Here is a 25,235-nt window from a genome sequence, read left to right on the forward strand (position 1 = left end):
CCAATACCTTCCTTTTCCTCTCCTTCTCTCTCCCCCTGATTGCCTAAATCTATTGTATGGATCTTAATTCTATTTTATAAAATTAGAGCAGTATAATTATCTATAAAAGTTAGATTTCTTGTGATATATTTATACATTCACATAGCATAATTTGGTTGAGTTCATTCTCCAATACCTCCTCTTTCTTACCCTTCTCCTGCTTCCATGATCCCTTTCCTCTATTAATCTCTCTTCTATTTTTGTGAGATCTGTTTTTATTTCCTCTTTATCTCTAGCTTTTGAATAAAATAAAACATTCAACCCTTCACATTCTGAGTCTGATTTATTTCAATGATGTGGAGTTTCATCCATTTACCATTTCATTTATTTTATTTTTGTGGTACTGGAGACTGATCTCAGAGTACTCTACCACTGAGCTTCATATGCAACCCTTTCATTTTTTTTTTTTAATTTTGAAACAGTGATTCCCTCAGTTGCCCAGATTGGCCTGTAACTGTCAATCTTCCTGCGTCTGTCTCCTGAGTAACCACTATGCCCAGTTTTATTCTTTATCATGATTGAGTATTAAGACTCCATTGTATATTTTGTTCGTCTACTCATCTCTTGGTGGACACCCAGCATGGTTCCCTAACTTGGATATTATAACTTGCACTGCTATACACATTAGTGTACATGTACATGTATCACTATGGTATGCACTAATTTTTGTCCTTTTGGATAAATACCATGGAGTATTATGATTATATTCAGTGATTAAATATCAGTGATTCCATTCCTAGCTTTTTTAGGAATCGCTATACTGATTTCCATATTGTTTATAATAATTTAGAGTCCCACCAACAATGTGTATGTGTACATTTTCCCACATATTCTTACAAGAATTTATAATTATTTGTATTCTTGATGATTGACATTCTACCTAGAATGAGATGATATGTCAATGTAGTTTTGTATTGCATTTCCATGATTGCTAAGAATGTTGAATATTTTTTTATATATTTGTTGTTCTTTTTTATGTCTTCTTTTGGGAAATATCTGTTTACTTGACATTAACCTTTTTTTTTTTTTTGTTATTTTGGTGTTATGTTTCTTCAGTTCTTTCCTGGATAAAATCCCTTGTCAGAAGGATAGCTGGCAAGGATTTTCTTCCATTTTGTAGGATCTTACTTCACTCTTAATTTTAAATTTTCATCATATTTATACCTTCTTGGAAGGTGAAGAAAACATGGATGAGACCTTATTGGATTTTAAACTCTGAAATTATATCATATTTAGAAAAGTAAAAATTAGTTTTAAATATGAAAACATAGGAACTTAGTTAACTCAAGTTTTTGCAAACTTCTATGCAATAATGAAGTCTTCAACTAGAATAACTGTACTTAAAATGTAAAAAATGGAAAAAGCATGAGATATTGATACAGGAGATTGACATGGAAATTTAACTATATTTGAATCTTCTGGGAAAGAAATAAATCAAACATAATAGTGATATTTTTAGTCTAGAACACTGATAAGAAGATGGAGATTTTGTAAAGGAGTTTATTAATATCATTAAAAACAAATTTGGAGCAGATCTTAAAAGATCTTTGAGCATAATCTAATATGCTTTGGAGTATCCAATTTTAAATATAAATTTTAATGACATTCCTTTTCACTTCTAAAACTTCTGTATTTTAGTTGATAAAGTACATGGTCAACCACATTGTGCCCTAAAAGATCCAAGGCACATGAACTATCTGTGAATGACCAGAGTGTCATGTGCAATCTCCACCAATCTCTAATGGGATAATTACAGCTCATACTTACAACCATTCTTTATTTGAATAGCAGTTTCCAATTTGTCACTGACCTTTGGTCAGACTGAAAAAGCAGGTCATGGGCCACCAAGAAATATTCTAAGCTTCCCATAGGAAAGTGAGTATTATATGATTGACAAAAATCATAAAGGTAGGCGCGTAATGATATAAATAAGACCCCCGAGCAAGACATGAAATAACCTATACCTTTAGTGTCTTTACAACTGAGGTTAAAATGTTTTATTGTCTTCTGTTCTAGAAAAACTTGTTTGGGAAAATGAGAAAAGTTTAGATCATGTTCACTGAGAACATGCCTTATACCAAAGGGTAATAAGAGGATTGTGCATGCTGTACAGTAAGGGTAGGGCACACTTTCAGAGCTTCAAATATTAATTAACTTCTCAAAAATTAATTATATATCTTTAATTTTCAAATATACTGAACATATGTACCCCAGAATTGTGCAGCTGTCTAGTACAAACAAAACACGTCTGTGCCTGTCTCCTTTCATTTGCTCAGTATATTTTTTCCTGAGATTTGTATATAATTCTCAGAAGCCCTGATTTCTCAGAGTCTAGACATGACTCAAGTTTCTAAAAATAGTAATTCTGTAGGCCTAAAGTTTCATAAGAACATCAACTAGCCCCAAAAGGTAAATAATTAAAGAAAGAACTCAGAACAACTACAACCAGTTTCATAGCTGTGCTTCAGACACTAACCTTTCCGGGTTTTGCTGCAAAACTGTAAATGCTTAATCTCCCAGCATATACAACTAAAATAGATAAGAATATATTAATAAACATGGTCAAAACTATTATTTACCATGATATAATTTTAATTTTTAAATTGTGTGTGTTTGTGTGAAATTTTCAAAAATTCTGTCAGAAATCTTCCAGTTTTTAAATGTAGATTTTTTTCCAAACTAAATTATTGAAGACCAAGTACAGCATGTCCAGTGCTAGCATAGGAGTCAAGAATTGGGCATAGAGGAAAAGCTACTATAAAAATGCATGCCACAGAGAGTGCAAGCTCATTAGCTTCCTTTTCACCACAGGCAGTCTTTGTAAGAACTGGAATCTCACACACCAAGTGATCCAGTTTGTTGACGCCACACAGTGGCAACTGGAGTGTAACAGTGCCCTCTGAGATAGCATAGGTAATTCCGCTCAGCCATACAATGGACATTAACTGGATATAGACGCGCTGATTCATTATGAGGGTGTAGTGCAGAGGTCTGCATATGGCCACATAGTGATCAAAAGACATGAGAGCCAAGAGAAGACATTCTGTGGTTCCCATAATGTGGAGAAATAAAACTGAAGTACAGACCCCACATAGCTGATGATCTTCTTAGAGCTTCCCAGGTTAAAGAGCATCTGAGGCACAATGCTTGTGGTGTAGCATATGTCCAAAAAGGAGAGGTTGGTGAGGAAGAAATACATGGGACTGTGGAGACTGGGATCTAACTTGGACACCAGAATGATGACAGTTTCCCATCAGGGTCATGGGATATGTTATCAGAAGAATAATGAATAGAAGAAGCTCTAGCCAAGGTAGCTCATTAAAGCCTAGTAGAATGAATTCTTCAGGTTGACTTTCATTAATGAGTACCATTATCTTCAATTTGTTTCACCTGCAATAGGGAAATTCAAACACTTTCAACAAATAGATCATAAGAGTTAAAAGACAAAATATTCTTACAAGTTGGCCATATAATTATAGAAGTTAGGATGTAGTAAATCTTTGCAGGGTAATATGCAAAACCCTGACACCAGCTGACCGAATTTCAGTTTACAGCATTACAAATAAAGGCAGTTGCTTTGAGTAAATAAGCTAAATATTGTGAAACCAAATTTTTTCCTCTGTATAAGAAAGCTGTCAATAATTATCTCCTTGAGTTATGGTGAGGATTCAATAAAAATCAGAAGTGACTGTGTTGAGGATATTCCAAAATAGTGGTTTTCAAACATTATCTGACATAAAAATTAGCTGTGGAGGCAGTTAAAATGAAGCTTCTGGTTTCTACCTCCAGGTGTCCATAGAATAGATATAGCATGGAGACCTGGAATCACATGATTCACTTTAAGAAGAGTAGAAATATCAAGGTAGCAATAGTAACAGAAGAAGAAGGAGAAAATCTGGAGTTATGAGAATCATCAAGAAAGGCCCACCCATAGCCTACTAGTTAAGTGAATATTCTTACTATCTCCCCACGGAGTGAGGACACTGTATTTCAACAAATCTCTTTTAAATTATGTGGAACTGAGAAAGAAATTCAAACACTTTTAACATTAATTTTCTACACATACATCCACTGGGTCAATGTTCAATAATCACATTGGTTTCCCCATGCATGAGAATTTTGTGCTTGTTTGTACCTTTTTTTTTTTTTTGCACAACTATTTACTTAATATTCTAAGCATTTAAAGTTTAGTCTTTTGCTTTAGTTAATTGATTTATCTACATTGCAGTTATTCATTTATCAAGTAATTTTATCATCTTAATGAAAGACTTTTGCCATTTATCAGTGACTCAGAGATAATAGATAACTACAAATACTTATTTAAAATTTTATACGAGAAAACTGCTGTCAGGAGAAAAGTCAGTATCCTGATTTATGCCAGAGACTTATTCAAATCCACAAGTTAATTTACATTTCTAGTAAACATTTCTTTACTTTTTAATTGTAAGGCATATTGAAATTTAAATTAACTAGCTAAAAATAAAGTAATATGGTGAGAAAGATAGAAATTATTCTGAAGTATATTTAAGGTTTATAAGTCTGTCCTTCAACTTTTTCACGTAGTTCTCATACATATTTCATTAATTTTAGGTCTTGGATGCCATTACTTTTGTAACTTCTACTTTCAAAAATTTTCCATAACTATTTCACTACTATTTAACTACATAGGGATCAATTTACACGTAAATGTTTAAAGTCATTTTAATAAACTGCCACAATGCAATCCCTTTGATATCCTCTTTTTATCACCACTTACCTTTTTGTTTTAATGTATCTTATTCATACTTCATTTTTTGAAGGCTACTTTTTTTTGCTTTTATTTGTGCATTATATTTGTACATAGAAGTTGGGTTAATTTTGACATAAATACAGTCAGGAGATTTACTCCATTTCAGTCCTGAGTGTCCCCCAATGTCCTCTCCTCCTCTCTCCCTCTGTTATTCTTCTTCTATTTTATTGATCTCTTTTCTATTCATTTGTATCTTTTTAATTGGTACTTTATATGTACACATGAAGCTAAAATTCACTGTGGTATATTTATACATACATACAGCATAATTTTGTCAAATTTATTCTGTATTTCCTCCTCTTTCTCCTCCTACCTCTTTCTCCTCTCTCCTACCTCTTTCTCAATCTCCTTCTACTCCATTGATTTTCATTCTGTCTTTACAGTATCAAACCTCTGCTCATTTTATTTCACCTCAATTTGCTCTGAATTTTGCATATGAGAGAGAATACATGACCCTTGATTTTCTGGCTTATTTCCCTTAGTTTGATATTCTCCAGTTTCAAGACATTTCTGAAAAGAATAAACACAAGTGATCAAAAGGTGAATGAAAAATGTTTAACATCCCTAGCAAATAGGGAAATGCAAATCAAAACTCACTGAGGTTTCATCTCATTCCAGTTAGAATTGCTATCAAGAATACAAGTAATAATAAATGCTGGGGAGGATGTGGGGAAGAAGGTACACTCATACATTTTTGGTGGGACTGCAAATGAATGCAAGCACTCAGAAAGAATATGGAGATTCCACATACTTCATTTTTATCACATATGACCTTTATTTTACACCTGAGGAATCAGTAAAGTAAAGGAAGGGACAAGGGGGAAAGAAGAGAAGAGAGGAGAGAACAGGAAAATACTAGGGAATGATATTGCCAATTATATTATTATATTGTATGCACATACAAATACACAAGAATAAATATTGTCATTGTGTATAATTATAATGCACCAATAAAATATAGGGAAATGAGAATAAGCTCCCTGATGTGAAGTACTATCCAGATTTATGTGTGTAGTAGTATTATCTACACATACTTTAACCTTCCAAAATAATATTTATTATTATTAAAAGCAATTTCCTTTCTACTTACCTTATTTTGTTATTCTTCAGTAAAAAGGAAATTGGAAGGAATTTACTTCAATATTTTAAACTTTTAGAGACATAGAAACTACAGATCACACAGACTTTTTTTTTTTTTATTGGTTGTTCACAACATTACAAAGCTCTTGACATATCATACTTCGAACAATAGTTTCAAGTGAGTTATGAACTCCCATTTTTACCCCAAATACAGATTGCAGAATCACATAGGTTACACATTCACATTTTTACATAATGCCATACTAGTGACTGATGTATTCTGCTACCTTTCCTATCCTCTACTATCCCCCTCCCCCCATCTTCTCTTTCTATCCCATCTACTGTAATTCATTTCTCTTTTTATTTTTCTTCCAATTCCCCTCACAACCTCTTTTATGTAGTTTTTTATAACAATGAGGGTCTCTTTCCATTTCCATGCAATTCCACTTTTCTCTCTCTTTCCCTCCCATCTTGTGCCTCTGTTTAATGTCAATCTTTTCTTCCTGCTCTTCCTCCCTACTCTATTCTTAGTTGCTCTCATTATATCAAAGAAGACATTTGGTATTTGTTTTTTAGGGATTGGCTAGCTTCACTGAGCATAATCTGCTCTAATGCCATCCATTTTCCTGCAAATTCCATGATTTTGTCATTTTTTAGTGCTGTGTAATACTCCATAGTGTATAAATGCCACATTTTTTTAATCCATTCATCCATTGAAGGGCATCTGGGTTGGTTCCACAGTCTAGCTATTGTGAATTGTGCTGCTGTGAACATTGATGTGGCAGTATCCCTGTAGTACGCTCTTTTAAGGTCTTCAGGGAATAGACCAAGAAGGGCAATAACTGGGTCAAATGGTGGTTCCATTCCTAGCTTTCCCAGGAATCTCCATACTGCTTTCCAAATTGGCCAAACCAATTTGCAGTCCCACCAGCAATGTATAAGAGTACCCTTTTCCCCACATCCTCGCCAGCACTTGTTATTATTTGACTTCATAATGGCTGCCAATCTTAAACAAAACCTCTGAAATGGAAATAAGGAAAACCACTCCATTCACAATATCCTCAAAAAAAATAAAATACTTGGGAATCAACCTAACAAAAGAGGTGAAAGATTTATACAATGAAAACTACAGATCCCTAAAAAGAGAAGTAGAAGAAGATCTTAGAAGATGGAAAGATATACCCTGTTCATGGATAGGCAGAACTAACATCATCAAAATGGCGATATTACCAAAAGTCCTCTATAGGTTTAACGCAATGCCAATCAAAATTCCAATGGCATTGCTTGTAGAAATAGATAAAGCAATCATGAAATTCATATGGAAAAATAAAAGACCCAGAATAGCAAAAGCAATTCTAAGCAGGAAGTGTGAATCAGGTGGTATAGCAATACCAGATTTCAAACTATACTACAGAGCAATAGTAACAAAAACAGCATGGTACTGGTACCAAAACAGGCGGGTAGACCAATGGTACAGAATAGAGGATACAGAGACTAATCCACAAAGTTACAACTATCTTATATTCGATAAAGGGGCTAAAAGCATGCAATGGAGGAAGGATAGCATTTTCAACAAATGGTGTTGGGAAAACTGGAAAGCCATATGCAACAAAATGAAACTGAATCCCCTCCTCTCACCATGCACAAAAATTAGCTCAAAATGGATCAAGGACCTTGATATCAAATCAGAGACTCTGCGTATGATAGAAGAAAAAGTTGGCTACGATCTACATATTGTGGGATCAGGCTCCAAATTCCTTAACAGGACACCCATAGCACAAGAGTTAATAGCAAGAATCAACAAATGGGACTTACTTAAACTAAAAAGTTTTTTCACAGCAAGAGAAACAATAAGAGAAGTAAATCGGGAGCCTACATCATGGGAACAAATTTTTACCCCCCACACTTCAGATAGAGCCTTAATATCCAGAGTTTACAAAGAATTCAAAAAATTAGACAATAAGACAACAAATAACCCAATCAACAAATGGGCCAAGGACCTGAACAGACACTTCTCAGAGGAGGACATACAATCAATCAACAGATACATGAAGAAATGCTCACCATCTCTAGCAGTCAGAGAAATGCAAATCAAAACTACCCTAAGATACCATCTCACACAGACTTTTTTAAATATTAGTTTTGGTATTCTCATCTTCAAGTTGATACAGGTTCTGAATAGAAAAATCTGTATTAGGAAAGCAATAGTAGAAAATATCAAACATGCATTGTGAGAGTGCTGTTTGTATGATATTCCTGAGACCCCTTGGGAATTGTGAGCATGCAGATCTTTCATTTACTCTTCTCCAAGATGAATTATCAGAGCAAGTTCCTTAGAACAGATCTCTCTATGGAAATGCATCTAATTTACAGTTTGTTGCCTCCTGAATTCAGGCTGGGAGTCAATCTCTCTCTGGCTAAATTTGTTAAAAATGAACTCATCCCATTTGCCAACACACTGAGAGAATACAATTAAAAATAAATAATAGTAAATAAGCAGAATACAATTAAAACAGAGTTAGTTGAATAAATGATTCAGGATTTTGTAGAAAATATCTCAGATTCTCTTATTTCACTAATTCTTAGAGCAGTTCACATAGACTTAATTATCTCTATTCATAAAAATAAAGGGGCATAAAATGAGTTTTAAAGATAAGCAAATACGTGATCTTTTGGGGCTGGGGTTATAGCTCAGTGGTACACATACTTGCCTAGCATGTGTGAGGCATTGGGTTCCATTCTCAGCACCACATATAAATAAATAAAATAAAGGTCCATTGACAACCTAAAAAAAAAAACCAACAAATTAAAAATGTGATATTTTCAATAAGAAGCAATCAAGTGATATTTTTCAAAATGCTATAAAATATTAAATTATTTTATAAGAACAGAATGAAAATATTTCTTTCTTGTGTCTGTATTTTCTGTAATTGTTTCCCCATAATACTTGTCACACATGTAGATAGCATTAAGATGTTTCCAAAATGCTGAGTAAGAGCAGCAAGTGGACATGTTTCCTTTTGACAACTGTCTCTATGATATAATCTCTCTCTTTTCTCTAAAGGTGACCTCTAATATCATATGATTATGTATTTACATATATTACACATGTAATGGATATTTTTATTTCCCATCCTCTTCCTGAATCTACTCTATATCCCAATATATTTGTCTTGTGAGAAGAAAAAATTACCAGAAATTTATTTTTATACCTACCTGACTTTTATTCATGATTCATGAAATTGGGCAGCTTCTATTCTCCAAAACATTAGAGAGCTCCCACAGGACAGTGATAGAACAAAGAGCTTTTTAAGATATGTTCAAGGAAACTAAAATAGAAAAAAATGGTCAGTTGATGTCAAGCAGTTGAAGTTTCTTTTCTTTCTTAAATTTTTCTTTTTATAATATTTATATATTTTAAAGGAGTTAAAATAGAAATTCTCACTGACTTTGGTAGACTGGAATCTCCCATTTTCATGAAAAAAAACAAAAAACCTGTTCTTTGGGGGGATCTATCTGGTTCCTTAAACTTTCCATTTGACTACATGGCATCTGACATGAGTGATTTTATTTTGGCTTGCTCTGGACTTTGGCTGCTAAGTGCAGGTGTTCAGTGCTAAAGAATAGTCTCCCAAATTTCTTGTTTAATTTTTTTACTGTGTTATTTCCCTAGAGGCTATATCAAGGAGATTCCTTGATATGTGGCTTTTAGTCAGATCTAGTTGATGAAAGCCAGCATCTGAGGATTAAAAAGTGAAAGAATAGTTTGGTATATGTTCTCTAACTCCTTTTCAGCTGGAACACATGGCACTGACTGTTCCTCAACCAAAGGCCACAACTCTTAGAGCTGGCCATTCAGATCTCTCTCTCTCATTTTCAATACAACTTCCCTTTGCTACTTCAGGCCTTGATTTGGAACCGGGCTCAACACTGTTTCTAGTTCCAGGATGGTGCACATATTTTGCATACATAGAATACCCTTGTAGGTATTTATCAATCCCTCCCGGACCTTTGCAAATGCTATAGTTTTTGAAAGTACCCTCAATATCCCAGTTACAATGTGTAGTCTGAACTATGTTGGTACCTATGGAGACATTAAGTCTTCATTACAAACAGACTAAAATAATTTTGTGTTTTAAACTTTCACTTATTTGGAAGTTTCTCCTTGTATGTATTTATTTTTCAATTTACAGAGAAAATTTTATGTATTTGTCATGTACACTATGATGGTTTGAACTACATGTACATTTCACCTTGGCTAAATCTAGTTCAGTAATATATGGTTTTATATATATAATATATGGTTTTATATATATAATATATGGTTTTATATATATAATATATGGGTTTATATATAATATATGGTTATATATATATACATATATATATACACACACACATATATATATATATATATTTATATATATACACACAGTCTTTGCAAATTCCAAGTGTAAGTACAAAATTGATTGAGATGGGTACAGACCTCACAAATTCAGCAAAGCCTTTATTCACAGCAGAGTCAGGCATTGGAGCGCTCACTTTCTGGGTAGAAAATGCCCCTGATTACAGGAGAGGTCTGTGTTTACATAAGTTACACACTGAGAGATAACCAGTGAAGATATTAACAGAACATATCAGTTTGGTCATTCAAGAAACTAGCATGCATTATTTTAAGCTTTATGCATTGGATTATATGATGAAGATTTGTAAGGTAACAAGTGAGAAATATTCCTCAAAGCTTATTTTTTTAAAAAAATTAATTTAACTTTAAAATTAACACATATAATTAATACATATGTAGTATCAAGTGATATTTTGGTGTATGTGTATATTTTAATGCTCAAATAAGAAAAAACATGTCTATCCCTTTAAAAATTTACCATTTCATTTTAGGAAAAACATTTAAATACTTCCTACTAGCTCTTTTGAAATATGCAATACATTACAATCTGTAGCCATCTTATCGTGAAATGTAAGACCAGAAATTATAACCCCTAACTGCAAATCACTATTTTTTAAATAAACTCTCATGTTTTTCTTCCCCTTACACTCTCTAGCTTTCTGTAATCACTATTCTACTCCCAATTTATATGAGATCCCACATACAAGGAATATCTCATGTTACTAGTCTACTTGTATCAGGTTTATGTCATTGATCATATTGACCTCCAATTTCATCCATATTTGTGAAAATTGAAAGATTTTAACTATTTCTCTTAGCTGAATAATATTCCATTGTGTATACTTACAACAACTCTTTACTAACTTGTCAGTTGATGAACACTTAAGATTTTTTCTATTTCTAGGCTACTATAAATTGGAGTGCAGAAATCTTTAGTACACCAAATTCACTTGGATATACACACAGAAATTTGATTTCTGGTTTATATGGTAATTACATGTTTTATTTTTTGAGGAAACTCCACACTATTTTTCATAATTGCTATAATAGTTTCCATTTCCTCCAGAGTTGTAGGAGGAATCCTTTTTCTCCACATGTTCTCAGATATGTTTATCTTTTGTCATTTTGATAATAGTTGTTCTAATTGGAGTGAGGTAATATCTTATTGTGATTGTGAGTGCTTCCTCATGTAGCTGTTGGCCATTTGTATGTGTTCTGTACAAAATATCTATTTAGGTCTGTTGCCCATATTTTAATTGGATTTTTTATTACTACTGAATTGTTGAGTTTTTACATATTTTAGATATAATTTCTTATCAGATATATACTTTGCAGTTTTTTTTCCCATTTCTGTAGGCTGTGTCTTCACTCTTTTTTTTCCTTTGTCATAAAGAAGCTTTTCCGTTTGATATAATCCTATTTTCTATTTTTGCTTTTGTTTACTGTGCTTTTTGGATCTTATCCTAAAAATATGTGTAAATTCCAATGTCCAAAAGTATTTCTTCTATACATTCTTCTTATAATTTGAGAGTCACAAGTCTTACATTTATTTCTTTAATTACTTTTAGTATATTTCTTACTACATGTGGTGAGAGATAGGTGTTGAGTTTCATTATTCTTTCTGTGGATATCCAGTTTTTTCAGCACCATTTATTGAAGAGCACTCTTTCTCCAAAGTATTTTTTTAGCACATTTGTCAAAGATCAGTGGCTTATAGATGCATGGATTCCTTCTAGATGCTGTAATTTTCATTGTTATGTCTCTGTTTTTATGCCTTTGATTTACTTTATCTTTTAATAGATTTGGGGTCTGGTAGAATAGTGCCTCTTGTTTCATTATGTTTCTCAGAAATGTTTGTCAATATTGTATATTTTAGGTTCTGTACAAAGCATAGAATATTTTTTCAGTCATTGGCATCAAACACCAGGCCACATGCATGAGAGAGGCAAACACTCTATCATTGATCTATATCTCCAAACCTTTAGGAATTTTTAAAAATTTTTTTTAGTTGATAGACTTGTTTTTATATGCATTGCTAAGAATTGAACCTTACACATGCCAGGTATGTGTGATATCCCTGAGCCTCAGCCCCAGCCTTCAGGATTTTTTTTTAAGTTCTGTGAAGAATGGCATTGACATTTTGTTAGGGATAACATTAAATTTGTGGATCATTTTTAGTAGTATTGATATTTTATCAATGTTGATTCTCTTTAGGGGTTATAATTATTATGTAATAAGGTCATTGAAGTTATTAATAACCTGAGACATATATCAGAAATAAACTTTAAAAAAATTGCATGAATTTACTCATATATTTAAATTTTTACTAACTCAGAAATGGATTCAAGGGATGTGATAGTCAGCTTTTCATTTCTGTGACAAAACTACTTGCTACAACTTAGAAGAAAGTTCGGATGAGGAAAAGTTTATCTTGGCTCGTGGCTTCAGAGGTTTTACTCCATGGTTGGTGTCTATATTGTTTGGGCCTGAGGTAAGGCAAACCATAATGGCAGAAGGGCATGGAAGAAGAAAACTGTTCATCTCTTGGCATCAGGGAAGCAGGGAGAAGGGAAAAGAAAAAGTCATAAAGAAAATAAATCTATTCTGAGCATGCATTTACTGACATATGTCCTTCATCTAGGTCCTACCTCCAGTTACTCCATTCAGCTATCAATGACTTAATTCATTGATAAATTTAAGTACCTCATGATTCAATTATTTCCCAATAACCCATCTCTAAACAAAGCCACATTAGGAACACATGAAACTTTGAAGGACATTTTTGATCCAAATTACTACATTCTGCCTGTTGCCTCAAAAGTCTCATGCCTGCTATCTCCTAAGACACAAGGCAAATTCTTGAGCGAGAGACCCTGAAAGTGTAGAAAACAACATATATGCTTTCAACATACAATAGCACAGAATAAACACTCTCATTCCACGAAAGAGGAATAGGAGTATACAGAGAAGGAATGGGAACACAGTAAGACTGAAATCCAGCAGAGCAATCATTAGGTCTTGTGTCTCAGGAGATAGCAGGCATGAGACTTTTGAGGCAAGAGGATCAAAAATGTCCTTCAAAGTTTCATTTTTTTATTGGTTGTTCAAAACATTACAAAGCTCATGACATATCATCATTCATACATTTGATTCAAGTGGGTTATAAACTCCCATTTTACCCCAAATACAAATTGCAGAATCACATCGGTTGTACATCCACATTTTTACATAATGCCATATTAGTGACAGTTGTATTCTGCTACCTTTCCTATCCCCTACTATCCCCCCTCCCTCATCTATTTGTCTGTACTCCTATTTTAATATGGATTTATGAGTTTGTATGTTATTATATCATTATTTTGATGCTAAAGTAGGCACTGATTGTCTAATGAGAACATCTTCCAACTGGCTCATATCTCCTTCTGATATGAACAGCAACTGGCTATAAGGGATTTATTTGATTGTAAATATTTGATATATGAAGCCTTTTCAGTTTGTCTGAATCTTTGCAAGGGACGGCGGTTACATTTGAAGTTCAAGCTGACTAATTAACAATGATGAGAATTTGATTTTCCTCTGCCTACTCTCCTGAACTAATCCCAAACAAAGAAGTTTGAGAAAGCCAGGGGAAAATCTTTGTTTGAATACTTTTTGACAATTATACTTACCAGGGCCTCAGAATACCATGTTTACATATTGACTTTGAGTACTGATGTATAAGTCCTTGTTGAGAGCCAGCCATGGGCTGTGTGTGTGAGCTATGAGCATTTTAGCACATGAGAGAACCGGACTGATGTCGCTGCCTGATTGGGCTGTGTGATGTATGTTTGCCTTTTCTCTCTCTCTTCCTATGATTCCACACAGCATCTGAGATGGGTGTGACTCTCCAAGATGTCAAATTGCTGACAAAGACATCACCAAGCAAGACTCCACCTCTGAAACCCGACCACTTGTTCTCTTGTAATATTACCCCTTTGCTTTATTTGGATGGAATGTTCTGTGGAACAGCTTTCCCCAATAAATATCAAGGTTGGGGCACGCTTTCTCTCTCTTGTCTGCCTCTCTTGCCTCCCTTTTGGGAGATGAGGCTAAGGGCCCATCACTGCACCCCCAAAATGGTATTTTCTGTGTTTGTGTCGTTTTCAGTTGCCAGGCCAATTCACATGGAGTGAACCTGATTCAGTCCCATGTCATGACAAATTCTTAAGTGCCATGCTTCTTAGAATTCCTTGAAGTGCATATTTAAGAAAAGACGTTTCTATTAGTAAGCCTTGTATTCCCGGCTGGGGCCTAGGAGGCCAGTCTCTTTTGATCAAGGGCATCCTGGTACATTTCTTGTTTTGGGGGGCTTTAATATGAAGATGTTTGGGAAGCACCATTCAGTCCCTGCCTCTAACACCCACTGATGGTATCTCCCAGTTATTATGCTGATATAGGTTCCAAGCCAAATGTACCTAGTGTTCTTTGCTGTCAGGTATAGAATAGGAAAGTCCTGGTCACCTGACATAACTCTGGTACTTTGGAGGATCCACCTATTTTTGTAAAGTTTCACTTGAATGACACTAGATCAAAAATCCATATGAAAGAGAGAGATCTTCAAAATGTTTCTATAAATATCCATGTGGTCATTATTTTATGCTTTGTAAGCCAAGAAGTAAACAGGATAAAATAATAAACAAACTTATATTACAAGAGTGAAAATAAATTTCCACAATTACTTTACTGGCTAAACAAAATCACTAACAATTTTAAATGCTAGGAATAATGCAAAGTAAAGGGACTATCATTTACTGCTAATCTGCAGATACTACAAACACTTTGAATGACTGATTGGTGACTTCATATAAAGCTTAGAATAGACTTTTATATGATCCAAAAATCATCTTTCAAACAATTTACCCCAGCCAATTGAAACTTACATCCACACAAAAATCCATATGCAAATGTTCCTAGTAGCTTCATTCACAATCACTCAAAACTAGAAACAGCACATGTCCTTCAATAGGAGAAAGATAAAACTAGGTTATATCCACACAGGGAATACATGAGTAATAACATGGGGCCCTAAATGAATTTTACTAAATGAATGGAGCCTGACTTAAAAGCTGTGAGTCCGTTGGTGAAATAGCTGGAAAACGCAAAACTGTAGGAAAGAAAAACACACCTGCAGTTGCCAGGCATTGATTGAAGGAAATTGGTTGATGACAAAAAAGATTCATAGGGGAAACTTAGCTATGCCTTTGTTAAAATCCACAAAAACACCCATCAAACGCCCACAAAACAATGAATTTTATTGTAAGGAAACAAACAGAAATATAAATGAGAATGTGTAAATTCTAGTGTTGAAGGAATAGGGTGACAAGTTAATCTAATTCTTTATTTACAAAAAGCATGACATAACTATACTGAAAGAAGTGGTACATAAATAAATACTTATCTAAGTAATTTTTCAAAATGGTGTTTTGACTGAAAATTTTATGTCTATAGGAGGAAAAAAAAACTACTGGGCATAAACACTGTACTTTATACAATATATGTGTTTTTTTATTGTGCTACAACTAATTCTGAAATTATTTTTCCCATTTACTAGTACTATACAAAAAAGTTGAAGATGATGCACAGTACAATCAGTTTTTCACTACTGGTGAGAACAGTTACAAATAAGTAAGAAAGGAAGACTAGAGTGAGACATGAATTACTGTGTCAGAGTCAGAGATACTAGTATGACCTCAGGTTCACACATATACACACAGAAACACGGAGATGGATACAAATAGAAATTAGAGATACCTGAGTATTCATGGGTTGGTATGTTGAAATAGACTGTGGTAAATATCAACCAGTCTAAATTGAAAAAAAAAAAAAAAACAGCCACTGAACTATTGCTTTTTAATACCAGTGAAAATAACAAAAAGATTTTCGAAAAAAGTCTGAGGGAATGACTATACAAAATTAGCTTCTAGTAGTAATACCACATGTTACAGAAATGAAGGAGATAAAAGAACGAGAGATAACAAAAAGATGAAAAAATTTCCAAGGGATCAAGTAGCCAATCTGAAAAACTTCAAAGGACAAAACTGGAACAATTTGAGTAATGAAAAAAAATAACACACATTGAAATATATCCTAAATTACAAGATAAATGTCCCTTAGTTCATTCATATATATATATATATATATATATATATATATATATGATCATATATATATATATGATTGGATCAATAAAAAATAAATGGAAAGAGTGCAATCTTCATTACAGATAAATACATACTACCATCTTGGAGGTGGAACATAATCTTTCTTCTGCCTTAAGTGCAGGCCAGGCAAAGAGACTGTCTTTGAAGGGCTAGAATATGGAAAGATAAAATTGTAAACTTAAGTTTGTATAATTGAAGCTCTATCTTCACTAAATGGTTAATGTTCAATATCATTAGTAATGCCATGTAGGAATGGAAAAAGGCATTTCTCCCCACAAACTCATAACCCCAGTCTAAACAAGGACAAAATGACACACAAACTACAACTGAAGTACATTCTAGAAAACATCGCCAGCACTCATCAAAAAGATCAAGGGATTCCAAGAAGACTGTAAGGCATGACAACTAAACACAACATGGCATCCTGGATTTGATCCTGGGGAAAAAATACTCAACATTAAGTTAAAACATAGAGAAATCCAAATAAGTCATGAATTCAAGTCAAATTTTATCTAACTACATCTACCAATACTTTGGAAAGTGTATAGTGTAATAAATGTTCTATAACACTGCCCCTGGCAACCATAAACATTATATACAGAAACACTTCATAGAGGATGTGGGAGAATATAACGCTGTCTTGGAGTTTTTATTCTGTCATTTGCAAAACATGTTAGCAATAGGGAATGAAACAGAAAAAATGACCACTATCAGGCAGAACCAAATAGAAAATAGAAAGGGAAATATGGTTTGGGTCAATGGGTACTTTAGTTTCTTGATTAGATTAACATACTCCATGCCATATTAAGATCAATACTTGCAATGAACTGTACTGTATTTTATTTATGAGATCATGAGACCACTAAAAGATAAAGTCTTCTATTCTGCCTTTCAGGTTAACAGTAGCAAAGTCTAATGTAACCACTTAAAAAAATCCTATAAAATGATAGCCAGGAAGATGGTGGATAAGGGATGATAATATTGTGAGTTTAATATTTCACTTAATGTAAAACCAGGTGGATAGGATAAGGACATGGAGAAAAGCATATCTTTTCACTATTGAATGGAATGCAAACTATTATAGCCATTATGAGAAATACTGTGGATTTTACTCAAAAAATTAAAAATAAATTTACCATGAAATTTAGCAATCCTACTCCTGCATATATATCCAACTTCCATCATAAAATAACTAGGTTCAAGTGATACTTGCACATCCATGTTCATTATAGCCTTATTCCTTATAGCCACGACATTGGGAAAAATCCCTTGTCTACCAACAAATGAACAAAGAAAGAAAGAAAATGCAATTTTATATATATATATATATATATATATATATATATATAATACACATGTATTTATTTATGAAATATATTTGTATTTATTTCTATATGAAATATATTGATGTAGATATATAATACATGGTACAAGCATGGTAATTTATGAAGCAGAAATTTGAAGCTTCCAAGATACAATGGTTCCTCCACACAAAGGGTATCTCATCTTAGTTTCTGGTGACCAAATTGGTGGGTACAGGACTCCACAATCTGTCCTTTTGATGTTCTCTGGGGATGACCAGACCCTGGAATGAACCTTGCAATGAACTATATTGGATTTCTCAGGGTCTCAAGCAGACGCTGAGAACCCTGAGGATCTCTGCCATTCAGGCATGACCCCTGTCCCATTCAATGGCCCACTGTTTGTTGTTGGAAGTCTGGACACCCATGTCCTTTAGTAACACTATCTCCAACTTACTCCTTGTTTCTCCTGTCAACTTCCCAGTGATGTTTTCTCCTCTATTCCCCCTGGCAACTCAGCAGTTGACTAGACAGAATTGGACCATGTGATCAGCCTAAACAGACTGATAAATGAAACAGTCTGAGCTAACCATAAAATTCTAAGCCAGAAAAAGCTCTTAATAACACTTGCATGCAACTGGGTAACAAGAAATACAAGACATGGCCAAAAAGTGACCTGTGGTCTTTAAGTAACCAATAAAACCCTGTTATCATTTTTATTTATTTATTTATTTATTTATTTATTTATTTATTTATTTTTAACTTGTAGATGGGCACAATACCTTTATTTTATTTATTTATTTTTATATTGTGCTGAGGATTGAACCCAGTGCCTTACAAATGCTAGGCAAGTGCTCTACCACTGAGCCACAATCCCAGCCCCTGTTATCATTTTTATTATACAGAAATTTCATAAATTATGACAATTACCATTACCACCATTGCCTCAGAGTATATATTATTTACTACATCCCAAGCAATATCCAGAACACCTTACCTAATTCACTCATCCTAAAAATGACCCTCTGAGGCAAGCTGTATGACTATATACTTTTTAATAAGAAGAAACAGAAATTCAGAGAAATTAAGGCCTAAAGCAATGTAACTGGGATGTCCTGACACTTGCAAACGTGGCAAAACTCGAGGATATTATACTGAATGAAATAAGCCATGTAGAAAATGACAAATATTGCATGTTCATTTTTACATATGAATCTAAAAATTTGAACTCATAAGGCACAGACAACTAGACTGCTGGGTCTGGAGATTCAGAGGGAAATGAAAACTGGGTGGAAGTTAGATAAAGACAAAAAGTTTCAGAAATGAGTACAATTGAGCTGCATTATAAAACATGGTGACTATAAGTCATACTACTGTATTGTTTACCAGATAATACCTAAAAGTGTAGATTTCAAATGTTCTCACCACACAAAAATATTATAATTAACATGATAGACATGTTAATTAAATCGAAAAAAATAATTTCCTAATACGCACATATAAAACATCACATTTTAGCCATAAATACACACAGTTTTTTCTCAATTATACTTATAAAAATCTGAAAGAAAAAAAGTATGGTAAAGATGGAAATGTAGCACAAGTTGTGCAAAATCATAAGCTTTTCACAGTGAAATATGGTCCAAAATACTAACGGACATTTTTATGCTTTAAAAAGTTTGTATTCATGTTCTATTTCACTGTATGTAGACTAAAAGTTCTGTTATATACATGCTTCTTACTTAGTGTTACAGACACCTAAAGAGTTAAAAGTGAGCACAGTTAGTATAATTGCAAGCCACACAGGAAATTCAGGGGAATTTTTTTCTGTAGTTTTATTTTATAATGAAGGAAATTGTGTTTAAATTAGACTTTTCAAAGCCTTCAAAGACTACAGCTGACAATTGACTCATAGATAAAATTGCCAAGTGTTACTTTATATTATTTTCTTTTTGTTTCTTGTACTACAATTGATATGACTGATAATTAAGTGGGTGAATATATAGTTCTCATATTTCATATAGAAGTGTTTAATAATTATGTAAACAATAAATCATTCCTTTCATAAAAATATATTCCTTAATTTGGAAAAATATAATTGATGTTCAATATATACTTATTAATAAAAATACATTAGATCAAGCTTAAAACTGAGGATAACAACTCCCACATAACAGTATTTATTACAATTTTTTCCAATACATTTTCAAGTAATTATTTTTAAAATACCATTGACTTCCAAGTAATTTTTGAAGTCTATGTCTTGAACTACCACAAATATTCTTTATGGATTTCTAGGTAGCACAGGTGCTTGAAACATATACTTTACCAATTTATATGCAACTTGATGACTAATATTCTGCAAACTACTCATCAGAACTTTCAAGTTATACCCATTTTCTATACTATATATTATAGAAAATATACTATATAGTATAGAGGATATATATATATATTCTTACTGGCATTCCAGGAAAAAAAAGAAATATAAGATAATTATTTGTGGTACATAACTCACTGTTGTGCTACAATTAGTGAACTTATTATAACACATAAATTGTATGAAAGAACATGTACCAAATTCCCTTCAATACTTATTGTTCATCAAAGAACAACAGTGTTGGAGAAAAGTATTGGAGGTGTGCCATTAGTCTCTAAATAAACCAAGATAGGAGACAAAATTATCCTGCCTAGAAAGAAATAAATTAAAAGACAGATTTTCCAAATTTAAGAATTGATAGTATCATTTGCAGATAGGAATTATAAACTGAGTTCAATATATCATTACACTGTAATGTCACAAGTACACAGGTCATTCTCTTCTTATTAGTCTTCTAACTGCCTCTCTTACATTTTTGTTTCTGGGGGTATAGATGAGTGGGTTGAGGCTAGGTGTGACAACAGTATAAAACAGGGAAATAAACTTCCCTTGATCTTGAGAATTTTCTGTTGGTGGTTGAAGATAAATGCAGAGAACTGGAATGAAAAAGAGGGAAACAACCATAAGATGGGCTCCACATGTCCCAAAGACTTTCTGACCTCCAGTAGTTGACTGCATCCTCAGTACAGCCTGAGTAATTGCACCATAGGATGTTAGAATGAGGACAAGAGGTGTGAGAACAAAAATAGAGCTTGTGACCATGAGAGTCAGCTCATTAGCATGAGTATCAACACAAGACAATTTCAGGAGTGCTGAAACTTCACAGAAGAAGTGATCCACTTGGTGATGTCCACACAGGGGTACCCAGAAGGTAATGAGGGAATAAAGTGCTGAGTTAATAAAGCCACTTGCCCAGGAAGCCACAGCTAAGGATTGGCAGAGTCAAGGGTGCATGAGGACAGCATAATGCAGGGGTTTACACACAGCTGCATAACGGTCATAGGACATCACCACCAGCAGGACACACTCTGTGGTTCCCAAAGCAAGAGCAAAGAAGAGTTGAATCATACAAGCAGCATAAGAAATGGTCTTCTCTGGGTCTCAGAGGTTAACCAGCAATTGGGGGATGGAGCTGGTGGTGTAGAAGAGATCCAGAAAAGAGAGGTTTGAGAGGAAGAAGTACATGGGAGTGTGGAGACGGGAATCCAGGTATGAGAGGATGATGATCAACAAATTACCTATCAGTGTCATCAAGTAGAATATAGAGATTACAACAAAAAGAGCTGTTTCCAGGTTAGGCCAATGAGAAAAGCCCAGTAGAATTTGAAGTATCCTTCAGAAGTTCCATTGATTTTTTCCATCATTGTTTTATGTTACCTGAGGGAACAAAATCAAATTATCTGAAAAAATATAAGAAAATGATTCAAGAATCATAGGTACGTGTGAAAAATGAAGATAAACCAATTTTTAAAAGCCTGCCACAGTTGAATTCTATGATAAGTAGGGCACTAAGTGAAATTATCTCAGTAATTGTCTGAACAATAATAGAACCTTCAAGTTTATATTTGATATCAATTAATTGTAAAATATATTGGTGAAAACTAAAGTATTTCATATACCAGAATATTATTTAATAAATATAAAAGAAATGTTGACTTTAGAAAGACAAAAATGGATACAAAATTGGTAGATGATAATTTGACAAGGAACAGGTTATTTACATAGTCTAAAATATCTGTTCACCATTTACTTGCTAATACAAAGTAAAAGATAGTAATTTTATATTTTTTAGTGCAGAATCTGGTGGACATCCCCATAACCAGGTGATGAGTGTCAGCATCAACAATGTTGAGAAAAACCAACATTATCAGGATGCTGATGTGATGCTCTCAACAGGACACAATATTGCTTCAGTCATATTTCTGCCAAGAATGCAAAATCTAATTCTAATATTGAACAAACTTGACCCAACTCAAAAGAATGCAAAGTCTAATTCTAATAATGAACAAACTAAACCCATCTTAAAAGAAACTAAACACTTTACCTGTACTCCTCAAAAAATGTCAGTCAATAAAATCAGTGACAATTGAGAAACTGATTTATGATAAAGGAGACCAAAGGGGCACAAAAGCCTAATTTGTGATTCTACAAAAAAGATCTACAAAAATTATTGAGACCATTGGAAAAATGTAAATATAGACTATTGATTAGATAAAATTATCTCTCCATTAAATTAGCTGATTTTTAAGTGTACATATTTTTCATAAAATGCTGTTCTTTTCTTTAAAATTTAACACAAAAAGGCACCATGTTGGTGCCTTGTTAGCCTCTCCAATTCATTCTCAAGTGCTGAAAAAAAGTGATGGATCGATAGAGGCACCATGTTGGCACCATGTTAGCCTCTCCAATTCATTCTCAAGTGCTGAAAAAAAGTGATGGATCGATAGATTGACAGATAGCTGGAGACACAGACCAATAGATACACCAGTTTTTAAAAGATACATAGGTATATGATAGAAAAAGAGATGAAAAAACAAAGATTTTTAGGGAAACAGTTTACTAAGGCACAATCTAGGTAAATGGTACATGGTAGTATATTGTACCACTTTTTCTAATTGCTCTTTAAGTTTGAAATTTTACTACAAGAACATACAAAATAATTCCATTTACCACATCCAGATATTCATCTTTTTATAGAAAAAAGTAACACCAACAATTTAAGTTAAAAATCATTCTCAGGAAAATTTTAATTGATATGTAAATAGTAATTGAAGAAATACCTAATTTAGTTGAGAAAGATAACTTTCATGAAACAATATTTGTTACCAAACAGAATTTTTGTTACTAAATGAGTGACTTCAGTTTTCTTTTTGGCATTTTTAGGTTAATATCATTTATGTGACAATAAAAACCATAATATTACAATCCTATTAATCATACATATGGTTGAAAATACCGGAGGACAAATTCTTAATTTTGTAAAGATATCGAATTATTTATATAGGATATAAGATATTTAGATTCAATTAGATGTGCTTATAGAAAGAACTTTATCATCTTATTTTTGATTTGGACTCAAAGTTACTTTCTAACTATTTTCTAAACAAAAATAGAGATAACAAAAAGAGACAGACACATCTTACAATAATTTAAGAGTATTAATATATGAACAAGGTAGAAATCTTGATAAATGAATGTTCAAATTATCTGTAAAGGTTGTGTGAGTCTAAATTTGGAAAAAAAAAATTTGTAGGAAAAAGAACAAAATTCACTGACAGCACAGACAAAGAAAGGGTATGGAGAGGAACCTGGTGATAATACTTACAACTGGAAGAGTGCATCATGGGGATGAGAAATTTAAACCCTTGGTTTTGAGGTAATTACATGATATCTTTTTCTCTAGGATAATAAATGTTATGGCATTTAAATTCTAAGCACAAGTTCTAATTACCACATATTTAGAAATTTTCAATTTAGAACAGAACTGTGAATATCTAATGAAAACATAAAACAGATTTGGTCATTTAATATATTATAGGTAATGAAACTTACATTTTGGTTTTAAAAAGTAACACATATTTATGAGTCTTAAGTAATATCTTTTTCCTGCAGTTTTTCAATCTTCATATTAAATATTAATATTTCCTTTTGTTATATAGTCATTTTAGCAATGTATACCCCACCATTTAAGTTTTCTATTTTCCTCTGAATACATGGTCTCCTCCCACTTTGCCATATCCTTTTCTCCTTTCCTTTCTTGGCCAATGCATTCTTTCATGATTTCTCATAAGCCATGACAAAAAAAGAAAAAGGTTACCTCAGAACCACCTGTGGTTTCCTCTTTTTGTTTTTCTTGGTTGTTTATGTTCTATAAATGCACCTCTAATAATAAAAAAATAATGTTGGGTGTAGCTAAATAAGTGGGTTTCAGCAGCAAAATTTGAAGCATTCAATTTGGCTCCATGTCTTTAAGACTGCTCAGATTTTCTAATTCCTAATGGTATTGGTCATGAACAGAATATACTCCAGTTGTTACACTAGCCTAGAATAATAGCTTCAACTCAGAAACTCTTCAGTTTAATCAGTGACTACACTTTAAAAAAACTTTCTTAAAAGTCACAACTGAATTAAAAATAGCAATAATCAAAGAGTAAATCACAAATATTTCTTCACCATAGACTACTGCCATTTGAGGGATAAAAGAGTGTTAAAATTTCTTTAGAATGGGAAATAATACATATAAAAAGTTTGGGCCAAAATGTTGTAGTTATTTTCTCATAGAGAGGTATTTTTTTTTTTGTCTTTTACAGTGCTTCCATGACTTAGTTCATTAACTAAAACAAAGTGGCAATTGTGAAATATCTTTATACAATGCATGAACTTTCTTGACTATTTGTACACAGAGAACATAAAGAAGAACTTGAAATGGGGAAATTTCATTTTTTCAGATGAAAAAACTTAAAAGTAGAAATCTTATGTTTTAACTTTCTTATTAGTGGAAGGGAGAGAAATAGAGATCTACTCCAAGGATGTTCCTATTGGCTGTGGATGGCTTCTCCACTATAGGTTTAAAAGTTAGCAATGTGGAGGGAAAAGGGTTGCTATTCCTATTTCTTTTTTTTCCAGACAAAACCTTTTGATCTTGATTACATTGCTTCTTTCATATTCTTACCTAGTACTCAAATGGTACAGAAACAACTTCTTTCAATTCTATCATCCCATGTCTGTCCATGTTCCCTGTATGTCATCTTCCTTATGTATCCTTCATGTGTAGAAGACTTGATTTTGTTGGTTTTCTTGAAATCCCGAACATGAATTCTTGCCTACACCATAGATTATAATCTACAAAATCAAGTCAGTAAAGCAAAATCTTAAAATTACTCCACTTTACTGTGATTATCATTGCTACAGAAGATAAAATCCTGTGTTTACTCAAAGTATTTGAAGCCATAAGGAAAAACTCAGAGCCATCAGTGTATAGGGGATTGATTCTTAGAACCTTTGGGCCTTTGTGGAAACAGAAGAAGAATGTGATGTAATT

General features: G+C 33.1%; 1 pseudogene; it reads right to left on the bottom strand.

The window, feature by feature from the left end:
- Positions 1-20,626: 20,626 nt before the first annotated feature.
- On the bottom strand, positions 20,627-21,558 carry LOC144365908 (olfactory receptor 2J3-like; annotated as a pseudogene).
- Between the last annotated feature and the right edge of the window lie 3,677 nt (positions 21,559-25,235).

The sequence above is a fragment of the Ictidomys tridecemlineatus genome, chromosome 8, assembly GCF_052094955.1.
Source record: "Ictidomys tridecemlineatus isolate mIctTri1 chromosome 8, mIctTri1.hap1, whole genome shotgun sequence".
Taxonomy (NCBI): domain Eukaryota; kingdom Metazoa; phylum Chordata; class Mammalia; order Rodentia; family Sciuridae; genus Ictidomys; species Ictidomys tridecemlineatus.